Source organism: Mustela putorius, unplaced genomic scaffold, assembly GCF_011764305.1.
Source record: "Mustela putorius furo isolate JIRA1106 unplaced genomic scaffold, ASM1176430v1.1 tig00000174_pilon_pilon_pilon, whole genome shotgun sequence".
Taxonomy (NCBI): Eukaryota; Metazoa; Chordata; class Mammalia; order Carnivora; family Mustelidae; genus Mustela; species Mustela putorius.
Genome location: NW_025421304.1, coordinates 35,999,596 through 36,016,802, shown reverse-complemented (window position 1 = coordinate 36,016,802; position 17,207 = coordinate 35,999,596). Strand labels below are relative to the sequence as shown.

Sequence of the window (17,207 nt, the reverse complement as noted above, 5' to 3'; positions counted from 1 at the left end):
AATACAGTTGATCTGGCATCTTATGATTATTTATGTGCATCACAGCCCTCGCTGCACCCACTAATTACCAGCTGATGGGGAGGGGTTGGCGGAAGAGGATGGGAGAGGTAATGGGGACAAGGGCACCATTAGAGAAGACACTCGGGCATTGACAGAGTGGGAAACGCAGTTCTGTCCCCAGCCGAAGCTTACCATTTCTCCTGCCCCTAAAAGGTTGACGTTGTGCCCAAGCAGAGAGCTTCGTGGAGAAACCACCCCCCACCCCGGGGGGTTTGGTTTGTGCGTCCTGTGATTGTGCTCTAGAACCCTTGGACGCCAACGTCATTTTGAGAATCAGGATCTCCAGGTGTTATAATTTTAGGAAAGTGCTGTAAAGCAGGCTTGAGATTTCCTTTGTTTGGTAGCAGAGGACTTCAGCATCAGTTTTTATGGTCATATTTGAATTCTGTGCAAAGCAAATGGTCAGCACAGAGAAGTGACAGGACTGTGGGGAGCGGGGGAGCGGAGGGGGCGGGACATCGTCAGACTTGAGTTCTGAGGATTACTGGTGCTTGACTGGGTTGGAGAAGTCCATTACTTCAGAATTTGAACACCCAGCATGACTTCGATTTAATTAAACAGTAATTGGTGTTTAACTTCCCCAAGCCCCTCACCATGCCCACTCCCCAGACAGCCGGTTACTTTCTTGGATTCAGCTATTTTCGAATTGATTTGTGTGGCTCAAGTGTAATGAAAATAAGCTCATGTCATCCAAATTTCCTCTCACTGAATTATCATTTCTAATAACCCTTAGCTTAGCACCTGGCACATTTATCGAAAGAGTTTTGAGAGGTTTATCTGACTCCTCTGCATCCCACGTGGGGAAAAGGCAAGCCAAGTGCCTCTGAAGACAGACGGAAGAACGGAGCCGCGCACCCCGGCTCTCTCCAGCCCAGTGCGCTCCCGGCCGCGGCCCCGAGCAGAGCTCCGGTGGAGATGGTGTTTTGCATAATTTTCTGGGTATCTGAGATTTCCATCTGACTTTGCAGCTGCCAGAACCACCAAAGGGTGGTCAGGTGACTGGCCAGCAGCTCATCCCCCAAACCGCGGCCCCCGCCCCGCTCAGGAGCGCCCGGTGCGGTCAGCGCTCCCGCAGCGCCGCCGTGATCGGGCGCTGTCCGGGCCGGAGAAGATCAGAACCGGCCACTGGGGAGAGCAGAAAGCGGAATTCTTCCAAACCCCAAGTGCTGTCTTGCCACCGTGACCTTCTGAAACGATAGCACGGTGCACTCTTGTACTGTGGGATTGGTCTTTTTGCAGAGAAATTCCACACTTCCGTTGACCCAGAATCAGGTAGACGAGGGAGCTGGGGGGCCGGGCTTCTCCCTCCGCGCACCCTGACAGCAAGTGCTGTGGAGCTCATTTCACGTCAGCTGAGGTGTGGCTAGCATGCTGGAAACCGTCGATTTTAGAAAGGCCCATCTCTTCCCAAGAGCTGGCTTTGATTCCTTTGCCACAAGGCTCGGTGACGCACCGTCTTAGTAGCATCACCGGCGAGGCTGGCTTTGGAGAAGGACGCGGGGCAGGAGGGGCCCCTGAACGCAAAGCCCGTGTCCTCCACGGCGCAGGTGAGCTGCAGGCGCCCGGCAAAGCCGGCCTCTGGGGTCTCGCTCCGCTCAGCGGGCGCCTGCTTGCCCGTCCTCTCCGGCTGGACGTGTCGGCAGCCCTGCTCCCTCCTGGCTTCTCGGGGAATTCTCTTTTCAGCGGTGCTCATGGCAGCCTCTGAGTGACATCTTTATAGGATCAGATGTGATGACAGTTGAATAACAAGTTCTGATTTGGGGCTCATCAGCTTTTCGGTCTGCCTGTCATGAGAACGAGATGGCGCCACATTAGGGCACTCTCATTAGTAAATAAGCCGGGACTGCTGATACAAGATAAAACGTTTTTAAACTGATAAAAAAAATTATTAAAGAGCCCTTTAATCACCGTCGAATGACTTTCCTGCCACTTTTTGGGGCATGGGTACGTAACTTGGAAAAGATGAGAGAGCGTGTAAAGGAAGGATGTTAACAAGTCTGCCGTGAGCTGTCTGAAGCGACGTCTTGCCGGCCGGCAGCGCTGCGCACGGTCCGCCGCGATAAGAGAACAGCAACACTTGACACAGGAACACCGGCTGGCGCAGCGGGCTCCCCTCAATGAACTTCGCAGAGCGATTTATCGGACGCCGGTAGGTTGCGCGCTGTGGCAAGCGCCGGGACTGGGTGTCGCAGCTCCATCCCGGGGACGCGGCGTGAGTTAGCGTGCGGATGACGCCGGGCCTGAACATTTCTGGGAAGCCCAGCAGAATCTTTAATCACGCCTGAATGCCATTTCTGATCTAGTCAAACATTTGCGAGCTGCCAGAGGAGAAGCGTGCCATCAATCTTTATAGTGTATGTAAAATTACCTACGATTCTTTTTTGGGATTAAGTTAAGAGTATCTTGGTAATAAGGGTCCATCATTCTCTTTCAGAAATCATTTGTCAGATTTGCAGTACAATCAGCAACTACAGAAAGGTGGGATTTAAAAAGCAGTTGTTTATTTATAGTTGAGGCCGGGAGAGCTAAATTATCCGTCCTTCCAAAACCCTTTGTTGGGATGAAAATGTTAAGTAGCTGCTTTTCATCAACATTTATTTGATAACCGCTGGCCATCACTTTGGAGCTGTCAGCATGGAATACAAATGAATATTGACTCTTTTAAAGGAAAAGGTACAGAGGTTTCGGATAAACAATATATGGGAGAGAAAAAACAACACCCCCATGCTGGTACCTGTGATGCACTGGTTAGTCCTCTAATATACCGTACATTTTAATAAGGACACAAATTACATAGCATTCAGTTTTCAAGTTCCTCTATTTTAAAATGCATGCTTACTTAAAAGGAAGAATATATTCCTGTCTTAAAGTAGATTTCACTATGAGATGTATAAAAAGATAAAGACACACTGTCACGGAATATCTATATATTCAATGATCTCGAGAGTAGGAGATGTTCTAAGATTGCTTTTCTACAGACCTACTGATACCAGGACATCGCACGACACATGCCAGATCAGCCAGTTCAAGACAAAGTGGTTGTGTCAAGAAACATGGCACGGAAGTTAGCCCGAGTTCAGGACCCCAAGGGCACGAACAAGAGCCTTTTCGGAAGTGGGTGGTGATTACCGTGCTGAGCTCCCGGGACAGAGAGGGCAGGAAGGCCACCCAGGGCCTCTCCAAACCTTCCACGCGTTCCCTGTTACCTGTCTGGGGTCTGGTAGGCAAACCAGCACTTGCCCAGTGCAGAGCCGGCCACCTGTCCGGTCCTCCAGAACACGGCGGTGACGGAGCCAGTGGGAACAAGGGGGCAAGGGCACGTGGATCCGATGGCATCCGCGGCCGCCGCCACACCCTCGTTCCCTGTCTCTCAGGAGTACTCCCGACAGAAGAGTCTGGAGCCACTCGATTGCACAAGTGCAGCACCTTGTTGCAGAGCTCCACTCCCCTCCGTCCCTCAAAAACAGTTACAGGTTCAGTCTCCGATGTGCGAGGCAAACCCAAGCAGACTGTTGCCCCCCACCCCCGGCCCCCGTTATCAGGTTCGCACCTGCCATCAGAGAACAATCTTCTAAGCCCCAACACGTGCCGAGTGTCTCATGAGTTCACGGAGTCAGCCTGCGGGAGTAAGGCTCGGGGGCCTTCCCCAGGAGCACCACAGCCACAAAGTCACCCCCTTCCTCTATCACCGAGCATCGGAAAGGCTGCTGTCCTCCACACCGTCACGCTCTTCCAGTGACCGGGTGGCGACAGGGACTATCCGAGGGGTGACCATGGCTAGCACGTACGGACAGATTACAACCCGGTCAGGCACACGCAGCCCTCCGAGCCGGGAGCAACAGTTCCCCTCATTTGCAGAGAAGGCCGCTTCGCGTCAGAGACGAAAAGCAACATGCCCCAAGCCACACGCGTCACCACGCAGGTCTGCCCGCTCCAGAATGCGCACCAGCCGCCGTGCAAAGCCTCCTTCCCAAACACTGGACCCAACGTTTGCGTACTGCCCACTCCCTGCTGTGTGTGTGCCCCTTGGCGGCGGCTTCCTCGCGAGGGCTTCCCTGCCACCCGCCGCCGTGTGAGGCCCCGACGCGGCCTGGGACGAAACGGGAGGCCGGGTTCACCTGAGAAGTGTTCAAAGGACAATTTGTCCATTGTTGATTTAGTCAGTGAACTAAATTGAAATTATATCCATTTGGATTAGCCAGATGGAAGACTCAGCGCCACCTCAGAAGATCCAGTAGCAAATGGCCCTTAACAGAAAGGTCACGTAATTCAAAAGGCCACCTCTGTGTGCCACATCTGCCCAGCTAAGGAACCTGCTCTCGGACGACAGACCTTTCCTCAGCGCGTGAACTGAACCACATCAAAACCAGTGAAACCTAAGCCAGTCTCCATGTAGTGGGTTCTCACACAAGTCGGGTGAGCGTGGCTTTTGGAGGACACGGGCCGCGCTCCTCGGGCGCGGGATCAGCCTCCGGTCCCCGCGCCCCGCCCGCCCCCCGTCCGCCCCGAACGCGTTCGCTCCTTCGAGTCTCGGACCGCTCATCCCCGCAGAGGCTTGACGCCAGCCGGGCCTGGATACAGGCAGATACTTCCTGTTGGCATCAAAACAGAACTTTTTTTTTTCCCCACAGCCTTTGGGAGTTTTGCTAACTCACAGGCTGTTCTTCACATTTAGTACAGAAGGGAAATACTACTCCGTTTCTCAAACAGAAGACCGTGAGGAGGATCAGGAGTACAGATACTTGCTTTCCGCCGCGGAGGCTTTACAGCTCTGAGAGTTCAGATCATTTAGATCAGTTCGGATTCTCGGCCTCACAGAAGAGGACGCGCCCACTCGAGCGCTTTGACGGTGGTCAGGATGGTCTCCTCCTGCCCTAAGGAAACAGGTTTCTTTCTTCTTTGCTGAAACAGGTTCTCGAGTGCAGGAAAACCTCAGAGGTTCTTTTCAGTTGACTTGTCTCTCCCCCAGTAGGTGAAGGAGTGTCATTCCCCAGGCGACACTGGGGACACAGTCTGTGAGGAGGCCTTGATGATTGGGAGGACCAAGCAATGGGCTGGGCCAGTCCATGACCATAAACGCAGCTGGTCCCAGGACAGCCCAGAGCCTGTGACTGCAAAGGGAATCTTGATTGAAATGTCTGACGGAAAACAACCGTAGCACCTCTTTCCGGAAACAGCCACAGGCCTCCATTCAGAGACAGCCTGCAAGATGGCCCGCAGCCTTTCTTGTTTGCACTTCAGGTATCCCAGATAGTACGTCCCCAAACCCAAGTCCGACTACAAGACCCCACAGCATTCCCTCTGACAAAAAAACATACGTTTCTAGCAAGGTCATTATGGAGTTTTAAGAAAATGACTTGGAGTCCAAGGCAGAATGAGACGGAAACTCAGGACGGGCGCTGAGAAGTATTTGCAGGAACAAGCTAGGAGACTAGTAGGCTCAGGATGGAAAGCTGGAAAGGACTTTTTTTTTCTTTTAAGACAGAAGAATATATTTGTCCTCACTAGCCTTCAGTTTTGGGGAGAAAAAGGCAGTCGATCCCAACCATCCAAAGAGGCCCAAAGCCATGTTTATTCCGGGAAGGCCAGGCAAGGGCGGGTTCTCACTTGGGCTATGGGGTTGAAGGGCGCACTGACCTTGGTAGGCTTTCAGGACCTGTGTTTTGAATTCAATGAACTGTTCGGAACTTTCCCTTGACATAAATGAGGCCCTTTCCGTACCTCTTCTGTGTTCCAGAATCCCTGCCACAAATGTTCCAAGGGCTCCATGACAGATTTATGTCTGGTCTCAAAAGAGTGGAGGAGAAATATTTAGAATGATTTCATCTTTCTAAGACCTGCTGTTTTCTGAGACTGTAGAGCGGCTTTGGGAGGAGGCTGGGGCGGGGGGTGGCGCTCCACACGAGGGGAAGGAAGAGGCCTGCTCACGTGTAGTCCGGTGGCCAGTCCTTCTGCTGAGTTCCCCTCCAACTGTGCCCGCCAAAAGCATCCTACGACCACCTGGGCCCGAGAGAGGGTCCCCGTAAGACAACGACAGGATGCCATGTCCCCCAGCCATGAAAGAAGCCCCCAGGGCATTCCGTGCTGGTCTTGCCTGGATGACCACATTGCTCAAAGTACAGTTTCTTTCCAAACGGGGAGTTCCCTTGCTGGGATGGAAGGGCGCACGGGGGTACCCACGGTTCCGTGGGTCAGTGTGAAGCCGCTAAGCCGAACAGCCATAGAAGCTGGCCATTCAGAAAGGCATCATCCTTCCACATGGGACAGATCTGCTGGCCGGTTACCGGAATTTGCCAACCGGGCTGCCTCCAACGCCGGCGCTGAAGGACTAGTGGGTATTTATGAGAGAGAAAAGAAGATATTTAGCGTGTGTTAATTTGAAACGCTTTACATTTTTACTCCTTCATCCTCAGTTATAGCTAGCTCTGTATACTGTATATAAATGTATGCCTCTGTATTTGCCATGTATACTAAAATAAATCTTTGAAATAATTGCCAGGCAGAATTAATGGCTTCTGTTCCAATATAATGGTGCAAAGAGTGTCTTCACGGTACAGGTGAAACGAACAAAAGCTCCCCCCTTCCTCTCTGCTGCGTGGACTGACCCCGCCGAGTCGGCCTGCCACGTTGGCTCCTTTAGAAAACCAAGAGCTGACTGCTTTTGTGAGTGAGCCAGATTTCAGGGCAAACCCCAAACAAGCTGTTTGTTTAGATTTTAAGGTAGACAGTTCATTTACACCCAGGTCTCAAAAATATTCTACAACGTCATCCTGAAAGGCACGAGTGGGTGGGGTGGGGGTTGAGTAAAACCCACAGGGTCTTCTGATGGGGCCACATCACCGCCAGAAATCAACTCTTAACTCTGTCTTCTAGAAATGAATGAAAAAAAAAAAAAATAGACTTGGTGACCATTCGGATCTCACAGGCAGGCATCCACGCCCGGCCCCGCTGTTTGCATTAGGTTTGTGCGTTTTCATAGCGAGCTCTCTACAACAGATCCTTTCTCAGGCTCAAAGACGCTGGCCTTGTGAATATTTCATTTAGAACATACTGTGGAGAGCGTCTCATTTATATTACTTCCATAATTAATGGTGATAGCTTAGGCACTGCCTTTACACAGAGAGATCTCGTCACAGTGGTCGATGGGTAACGAGAAACAATAGATATTTCATTCACCAGCAGCTTGTTGCTAGTTAGTAGGAAATGATCGTGTGTGCTGTTGCTTTAATTGCCAGGGTAAATAATTCTGCCTCGGTGTTAGTGAACATTTTAAAGCACTTGATGCAAATAGACTAGAAACAAAACAAACACAAAAAAATTACCTTGATTATACAACACCTTAGCATAGAAAGTTACAAAGGTATGTCTTTTTTTTTAAATTGTATTCTATCATGCAAATATTCTCTAAATATGCATGTGCTGACTACTCATCTCCTGTATTTTAGGAAATACAATTAGGCTGCCTTTCTCTTCTCCTATGTAGACTGTAAATAACTGTAGATCTTTCTCTTGTTTCCCTATGTAAATATATGTAAATACTAACAAGCTATGCATGCTGATATTCTAGGCAATTTCAGGTACTTTTATAATCTGAAGGCATGTACTTGAACTGGTTTGTTAAAAGGAAAAAAAAAAAGTCTCTCAAACTCTTCAAAGCTGAATAGAAATTAAAGATTTCTTCCTAGATGATTGTGGTTTCTTTTGTTGGCTTTCTCATCCCTGAACAGCGCTCCACCTCTGTTCCCTGCCCTTCTCCCCGGGCGGAGACCCGCGCACGCACCTGAGCCAGGAGCAATGTGGAGCGACTTGGCTTTCGTTTCTAACCGCTTTCCTTGGGTTTCCTAAAGAACTTCTAGACTCCTAAGATAGGCCTCTTTGGATTCTTCTAGCCAAAGAATCTGGAGTTAAGAAACAAAAATCGTCTTTGTTGCTCCCCTACTACGTGTCAGCACAGTGCGAGGTGCTTTCCCTCCGCAACCCCTACAAAAGGACCCTGTCATTACCATTTCAAAGATGCAGAAACTGAGTCACAGCAAGATGAACACACGCCTAGAGGGACAGAACTATTAAATGCCTCCCAAACCCTGATTCTTTCCTGTAAGTCAACTTGTTCTGCGAAAGGTCAGAGAGAAACTCGTTTAGGCTCTGCGGGCCATACAGTCTCTGTCACAACTCCGGTCTGCCACCGCTGTTAGGAAGGCAGCCACAGACAGCACAGTCCCCAATGAATGTGACCGTGTTCCGATAAAACTTTATTTACAAAAGCAAGCAGAAGGCCACGTTTGGCCCACTGGCCTCAGTCTGCCAACCTCTGTTCCACACCCCGCTCTTCAACAGAACACGAACATTCCCCTTTCAAGTACGTTTATGTGTTTGATGGACTGTGGGAATCACTTGATCAAATGAAAATTCTCCATTTCTTCCCTGCAGGTAACGCACTATTTGTAGAAGTCGCGAAATAATAAGGAGGTGAGCAAAAATGAAGTCCCTTGAGCTTATAACTCAAGCTGTCTTCCTCAGACAAATCTCATTGCCAGATTTCAATTTAGTTACCTTTTGTTTTCACAAATGGGGAAGGAGGAAAAAGGTATGAAAGACTAAGGTTAAAAAAAAAGAGAGAGAGAAAAAAGGAGATGGAGCCACGCTCACTCTTCAATGAGGGGAAGGAGGCTATTACCTCAGGTATCTATGGAAACCAAGCAGCACGCAAACTTTTTAATGGTTGGAAAACAGCGTCTGTGTTTGAAGATGTTTTCCCCAAGTATGATGCTTCAGTGTAAATGCATTAATTGACAGTTTCCTTCGGGACTTTTTTTATTGAAGTGTCCAAAGTTAATTTGATGGCACAGGGAACTCTCCGGAGCCCTTGAAGAATGCTGCAAAGTTAGGTCTTTAGAAAACGGAGCGGGCTCTGGCGTCCCCTACAAACCCGAGCCCACTCTCCTGCAAAGCCAGGGAAGAACCAGCCCTTGCTCCCTGTGGCTTCCCCTTTAGAACACCCTCTGAATTCACCGTGGGCTGGGAGAGACTCCTTCCAGCCTCGATTCCAACAAGAAACAAGGTCACCTCTTCCGCCGTGCGGGGACGGGGGCTGGGTGGGGGCGGGGGGGGGGGACCTGCGAGTTCTGCTGTCCCGGCGGCAGTGTGGGGCGGTGAGAACAGCCCAGGAGCCGAAGCCATTTTTTACGTCCAGATCCAAGGGGCAGCCGTCGTCTCACCAGCCTTACGCAGCGTCTCCCGGCGCCACGCTGGTCATGGGTCCGCTGCTCCCCTGGTTCCCTAGTCGTAGCCACCAGACCCAAGTTCACGTCCACGTCTCTGAGGCAGCGACAGAGGGACCAGGGCCGCAGTTACTTGTTAAGTGCTATAAAACTCGAGACCTCACTGCCCACCTCTTGCCCCCCAGGCCCTCACACAGATCTCCTCCAAATCTTCCAATCTCCCGTGCAGTGGTGCTAGAGAAAGGGACAGACAGACGGACCCCGAGGTGAGCAAGCAAGTGCAGTTTATAAAAGAGTGCGGTAAAAATACAGAATCTAGGTGTTGGGTAGCTGGGTGGCTGCTACAATACTCTTTCAAGGTTTCTACTTAAAAGCTTTTACAATAAAACGTTGGGAAGATACACACATCCGTCCCTGTGGGGTAGGATTCCCATTCCGCAGACGAGAAGGCTGAGGCACAGAAGTAGCACCGAGTGGCCTGGAGTCCGCCCGGTAAGCGGCGACATCCTCCCGATCTCACGCCCGCCTGCATCAAGGGTCCACGCGTCTCTGTTCTGCCCGCCGGGACTTGCCCCCAGCCCCCTCATTCTGCCAGATTCCCACCTCAGAACATCAACACCGGTTTGCCAGGCGACTCCCGCCAGGCAGGCGGAGGTAGGCCCCCGAAATCCGTTCTCCCAGGAGCACAAGTGACCTGCGCGCGAAGGGAGCGGCTGGCGGGCGTGCACTCGGCGGCTACTCCCGCAGCCCGCGTCCCCGCGGTCCCGAGGGCGGAGACGCGCTCTCGCTGGCGGGGTGGGCCACGCCGACGCCTTCCAGCCGGACCCGAGCGCCGGGGACGCGGACCGCGAAGTCCGAGACGGAGCCGTGTGCAGAGCGCGCGGCGGGGCGGCAGGACCGGGGTCACACGGGGTCGGACGCGGGGCGGGGGCTGCTGGGGTTGGGGCCACACCAGGGCACGGGACGGTGCGATGGCAACCGTCGGGCCCGGCCCGTGCCCCGCCTCACGGTCCTCCATCTGACACTGGTCAGCTCCCAATCTCAGACACTGAAAGAGCATCTCGGGCCGAGTGTGACGCTGGCCGGAGGAGCCTCCCAGCACCCGCCCTGCTTCCCAACGTCACTTGCAGACTTTTCCCCAGGAGGAAACTCCCCTCCAGGCTGACCCAGCGCGCCCACCTCTTTCCCTTCGAACCCCAGAAGATCCGCAGCCCCCACGTCTGCCTGTCGTACCCCTCTGGACGCACTTGTCACCTGCCCCAGCACCTCGCTCCCGGTCCGCTCCTCTGTCTCCTTCCAAACACACCCCGAGTCCCTGAGTCCCGGCTGGACAGCTGCCTCAGGGAGGGCTGGTCCAATCCCGGCCGCCGTGGCCAACAACAAAACAGTAAGGACAATGACAGTGACCCCTCAGTACTTCCAGTTCTCACAGGCACTTCACAGGTAGGTATTAGCATGGAGCCCGGCGAAGGCCAAGGAGGCAAAGCTGCTCACGGCCGTGCACCCGGGAAGGGTCAGAGCTGAGCTCCAAACCGAGCTGGTCTCGGTTCAAAGCCCATGTTCTAGTTCCTGACTAATGTTCCTTCTGAGCCCAATCAGACTGCGCACATGTCCCCTACCTGGGTGACTGAATCCCTCTAATGGCCAAGCTGCTTCCGGTAGAGCCTCAGGGACCCTCCTCCTCCTACCTGAACTCCAGTTCTTAGTCCTCAGACCCCCTGGCTTCTAGACTGGTATCCTCCACCTCGGGCGGGTATCATTTTTGCCTGCATATGATTTCGGACACAGCCCTGAACGGGTCTGAGGCCCTTCCCCTACGATGTTCCTGTTCTACCAATTGCTTCTCAGGCAAAGGAGGTCTTGGAGGCTGGCGAGGCTCAGGTTCATGTCTGGCAGGAGGCACCAGAGCACCAGGGTGGCCCATGACCGGCCGACGGCAGCTGGCACTCTCCCGGCCTCCGAGTTCGGAGAAATGCTGAGCTCATGACAGCGGGGTACACGGAGGAACATCTTACCCTGCGCGCTCCCCCTCCGGCTGCCGCACGTGACAGGAGTCCTCCTCTCAGAGCTCCCTGCTTGTGAGAAGGCAGGTGTACCCACCAAACAAGGTGTCAGCGAGGACACCTACCAGCGGTGTAGCCGGCCCTCGAACCGTTAAGGTGGCTGAAAACCTGTCCTCTACCGGCTGCCCCCTCTGGATTCCTAATCATCTGAGTTTACAACACAGGCCCCTTCATGTACGAATCCTTACGGGGCATGATAGCTTCTGGGACACAGTCTAGCCAAGCCCTAGAATTTTTGCAAGAGTGTTCTGGAAGCAGCTTTATCCACATTTTATTTATAGATAAACTGAGTCTCCGCAAGTAAAATGACTTAATAATCCTTGTTTACTGAGTTCTGGTTTTGTGCCACCTGCCTGCCTCGTGCTAGGGATCGACGTGGCTTTAATTGCTTTCAGGAAGGGTCCCACCTATGCCAGATTTTTGGGAGGCCACTAAGCCAAACTACAGGTAGGGCCCTGACTCCCAAAGAGACAAAAGGTCAGAGAACTAGTGGCAGAGTCAGGAGCTGAACCCAATCTCTTGGGCTCCAGAACCCCAACTCTTGACAGTGGCAGCAAGAGAAATGGGAATGTTCTTGTAGCCGGATGGACACAGGAGCGCTGTACAGTTTAGGACACCTGGGGGTCAGCGTGACGTGGACCTGTGACACACAGATTTGGTTCCAGTTGGTCCCCATAACCTAAAAGCTGATTCCACTCAGGTGGCTCCCCCAGCTCTAGGTAGCCATAGTCGCCAACATAGACTGAATCAGTTACGAGTCCTAAACGTCATTCTAGAAACTCGGCAACAGCGTCTCACTTATGACCTCCCCTCAGAGGTGCGGAAACTGAGGTTCAAGGACCTAGAACTTGATCGAGGTTACACAGCGCTCTTGAAGTGCAGTGCCAGGATCCGAACCCAGATCCTCCAACTCCAGACCTCCTCGTGCCCCGGCTCCCTGAGAACTGTGTGCTCTATGCGTTCAGCATCCTTGAAAACCACGCATTTCTTGCCTCAGCTGGCATCCGTGTATCATCACAGATGTCTGTGCCCCCTCATGTCTCCCACTGAGCGATACAGGATCTGGGACTCTGTGGGGTTGTGGGTGAGGACAGGGGCTAGGGGAGGGGGAAGGGACACTGCGGGGGGGTGTCAGGGAGAAGAGATGGGGACCATGCATCGGACTGCAAGTCGCAGGACAATGAATTAATTTTCCAGTATCCGTGGAAGCCGGACATACAAACTCTGAATTTTCTCCTTTTGCCCAACAGGACAAGCCCAGTGAGCAGAGATAACCCACTGGAATCTGGGAGCTTCCAACGCACAGTTAGGGGACACGTTCTTAAGCTGAAGGCCCTTTGGTTCGGTCTGTCCACCAACCGGCAAAGTCAGAGAGAGCAGGAAGGTGTCTGCACTCGGCACTCTGTGACTCTGTCAAAGGTGATAAGCCTCGAAGTCGTGTTTGGTTTATGGGACTTCCTCAGGTGAAAGCACAGATTTCTTCTGATTAAACTGCACGAGGACAGTCTGCCCCAGACTTAATGACACTACTGTCCCTGCTTTCCAAGGGGATATGGTAAACACAGGGGGCTTTGCCACCCCATCTTTCCGGGCTGGGAGGAGCACCGCTTACAAACAAGAGAGACCATGACGTCAGAAAGGGGGGCGCCGTCTTCCCCTTCTCAGCTGAAATCCCGGAGACGTGAGTGTCACGACGTGCCACGAACCAAGCGGGCCGAGCCTGCTCCAGGGTCGCAAGGCCCACCATCTGGCGCGTTGCCCCTGCACACGGCGCGTGTGATCTGCCTTAACTACGATCCCCTCAGCCCCAGCCCCTTCGCCAGCTACCAGGTCCCGGTGGAGACCAGCCGGCCTACCCCGTCTAGCTCCGTCCTCGCCCTTTCTTCTACCCCGTTCCCACGCCCACGAACGACCTCAGGTCAGGGAGGTACGGCTTCCCAGCGAGCACGCGGCTCTCCAGCAGGCGCCCCGGGCTGTTCCCGAGCCTCCCCCTCCTGCACCGGCGCCACTCACGTCTCCAGCTGCTGGGCACTGAGGGCCGCGTCTTTCTCCGGGAGCTGCCCTGCCCAAGCACCGCCCCTCTGGAAGGCGGCCGGCTCCGAGCCTACCCGGCCTCTCTGAAGGGCCGCGCTGGCTTCAGGCTCCTGGAGACCGGCTGACATCCCGTCGCAGCTCGGTCCTCCCCGTGCCCCCCTGCCGCCCCCCTGCCCCTCAGGCATGGCTCCCAAGGGCGCCACCTGCCGACCCTGCACGTCAACCCGGGCCGCAGTCGGCCGCCTGCACAGCCAACCTGCAGCTCGAGACAGCGGCCCGGCTTCGGGAAATACACTCCACCCTCCCGAAGCTGTCTTCTCCCCTGTAAGTCTGACATGCGGCTATCCTTACAGAACGATTTTGACGACGAAATCAGCCGATGTGCAAGGCGCTTACACGGAGCTGGCACGGACTTCGCACCCGCTCCACGCAGGACAGCTCGGCGGCCGCAGAAGGACGAGCACAGCCCTGGGGCCCGCGCTGCGCTCCGCCTGCACCGGCCGTCCTCGCCCTTCCGCCGGGGGTGCCGGTGTGGTGGGGGAAGCACCGACGTCACGGGGTTTCTGGTTACCCGTGGAGGATGCAGGCACTGTTGCCTGAAGTCCTTCCAGAAACTCCAGCAGAAGCCTAATAAAGGGGGGCGGGGAGAACTATTTAACTCCACGATCAGGAAACACCAGCAAGAATTTCGGAAGGTGGGAAGCAGATGGGGAAGGGGTGACCCCGGACTCCGCAAAGCTGTGCCCACAGGAGGGGGAGGCGTCCGGAGCTGAGCCATCCACACGGCACAACCCGGGAACTGAAGAAGGGCCACCAGCTGGGACCAGGGAGAAGAGAACCCAGAAGGCTTGACAGTTCTGCAGGAGCGTCCCAGGGAGATCTCATGTGGGGCAAGTGCGTGTGAGACCAAGTTCAGATGTCCCCTCCTGTCACAGACAGCTGTCCTCACCTTCACTGCCCATCCTGAGCCTTACTGGATGGCCCTGTGCGTGCTGGAGACGATGACCTCGGTGAGAGGCTTTCTGGCCGTCTGGTGCCTGGCACACAGCGTATATGCTTAGTGAGTATTTCTAAAGAGACGAAGGCAGAATGATTGAACACCCTTTGCAGGGCAGACGAAAATTCTATCACTCAAACTCAGGTGCTGCATAAACAAAACCACTGGTCAGATTTTTCTCTTTTCCAAGAGATCGTTGGTTTGACTCTGACACAGCTGTTTTCTACCAGTTGTGACTCCCGGCAGAGCCACATTGTACGCGCTGCCCCTGTGCCAGACACTCGCCTCTGCTTGCTTTCTCCCTCTCTCTCAACACACTCTCTCAACACACACACCACACGTGAGCTGTCCTCACAACGATGCTGGGAAATAGATTTGTGATGACTTCCCCAAGTTCACAGAAAACTGAGACACACAGAGATTAAAGAACTCTCTGTGTTTAGTGGCAAAGCTGGGATTCCATCCCACGACTTTTGACTCCAAAGGCCACACGAGCACAGCAGGCCAGAAGCTAAGATGCTTCCATGGGTCCCACGGAGTTTCCTCTAGGCCTATGTGGGGGAAGACTCAACAGGTACCATGTCCATAGGGATTCTGTGGAAGGTAGTAGAGAAGGAGCGAAACTGGGCTCAGGCCAAGGTATGGATGAGAAAGAACCATAATCCTGCCAACCTACTGACTCCGCTCCACGCCCCATTCCTCCCGGTGAGAGGGGCTGCACTTGGAAATCTCACAGGGATCCTGACTTGTCTCTGGTCCAGGAGGGGGTCTTTCTTCCCTCTCCACCAAATCAATAGGGTCTGACCTAGGGTCCTTGGCTGGTGGGGTGACTTGCACTGAGAAAAGGGGCTGGGGTGCTATTTACAATCTTTTAAAAGCCTAAATGAAAAGCATGCTTTATCCATGGAGAGACAACACAGACGGTGACTTCTGAAATCTAACTTGTTGGGTGACCGCCACCTCTCATCATTGGAGGTCCCAGGGAAGGGAGATGGGGCACTTCCTTGAAGACAAGTGTCAGAAGCACTGGCCCACCTGGGAAGCTTTTTCCTCAGGCCACTTCCTGACCCAAGTGCCAGCAAGACCTAATGACACAGCACAGCAGAGACACGGCGCCAGGCAGCCCTACCTGCCTGGGGAAAGGCCCTACCACCACCGAAGCTGCCTCTGCTGCTGGAAACTGAGAGCTTCCGTCCCACCACCAGGAGTTCTCACAGAGATCCTCCTCCTCCTCTGAGGCACTCCCTATGGTCCTCACTTTCCAGACCCCCATAGCTGGGCACCCAAATGCAGAAGTTGCACTTGGTTGTGAACGTGGCCTGTGCTTTCTACTGTGTATCTCAAGAATCCCACAGAAAGCACCAGAAAGAGCATACGACACAGTGAGAAGGGAAAGCATTTGCCTTGTCTCTGGATCACAGAGGCCAGACCGGGCAGACGATTAGAAACCCTTCAAGGGTCCATGGCCACCTAGGCCAACCTCTCTCTATTCTTCAACAGCCAAAATGAAGTGGCAGAAGGGTGTGGGGTCAAGGACCACCACATGACCTTTTGCTGTCATTCATCTTCTCCCTAGTCACTGGCTATAGAAGTGGCTAGTCCCTCATCTCAGTCCTGCAGCCACATGACAGAACTGGAGCTCAGAGAGGTTAAGCAACTTGCCCAAGGACACTCAGTCAGTAACAGGCAGAGTCGGGACTCAGATGTGGGGAGGAATGGCTGGTCCCTAGTTCATGTTCTTCTCACCTTTCTCTCTCTCTTATACTGAGCATCAGCAAAGGGGACAGGCTTCACATAGGAAATTAAAATGAGAGGTAAAATAATTAACTGTCTAAATAAATAAATGAACCAAAGTGAGAGGAAGGTTGCCTTTATAAACCGAGAGAGTCATGGTGATTGGCTTTGGTGGTGTTTCTGAGTCACCTTGCCTCTCAAGAGAAATCTTTCCACATGACACCTTCCCTTGGCCAATGAGGACTGGACCAGGTACAACCCACATCTCCTTCTGCTGTCGAATCGCTCCTTGCACTGTCTAGATGATGAGAAAATACCCGCTGGGCGATAAGCCCCTTGAAAATGAGATGTGTTTTGCTCGCGCCCCTCCAGAATTTAGCACTGCGCCTGGCAGAGGGGCTTGGGAACCACGTGATGCACGAATGGGTGAGTGAGAATGAATGAATGAATGAATGAATGAATGAACAAGTTACCAAAACAGCCGCCGGGGGCACGTTCTGCCCCATTTCACACCAAAGGGCGGCATATTGTGGAACTGACCCAGGAGCGGCTACCCAGACTTCGACAAAAACACACACATTTCTTACTGGAATCGGCAGGAGCAACTCCGGGCCCGAGAGCAGAGCCCCCGTCCACCCAATATTACACGAGGCGCCGACTACATTGTCTGCGAATACCCTATGACTACTTCCCCATCCCTTATCTTGAGGAGAAGAAAATTGTCTTTAGCCTGAATGCCCCAGATTCCTGGTCAGTTTACGTAAGGCGGTTCAAGTGATTGCGGTATTTTAAGCCATTTTTAGCTTAGATCACCTGATGTGTGGTGAGCCCAGAAAACCTGATCTCTTGCTCCCTTCACTCCCTGTTTTTCCACTAATTTTGTTTACACCACTTACTGCGCCTTAAGTACTTCTCTGCTGAAGAACGGGTTTATGAGTGCACAGCCCCTCAATTACATTTTTTTTCAAAATAAATGATTTATTTAGCGGACAGCCCAGCACCACTCTCGGGGCAAAGCTATACTTATTACGTCTTGGTGATCCCACATTTGCCTCGGTCCGGGGCAGGGGTTAGTGATTCCTTATCATAGCCTCCTTG

The 17,207-nt window shown here is 53.2% G+C and overlaps 1 protein-coding gene across 4 annotated transcripts in view; it reads right to left on the bottom strand.

The window, feature by feature from the left end:
- WWOX (WW domain containing oxidoreductase) overlaps positions 1-17,207 on the bottom strand; it is a 933,964-nt gene that overhangs the window by 2,130 nt on the left and 914,627 nt on the right. The window lies entirely within an intron of this gene.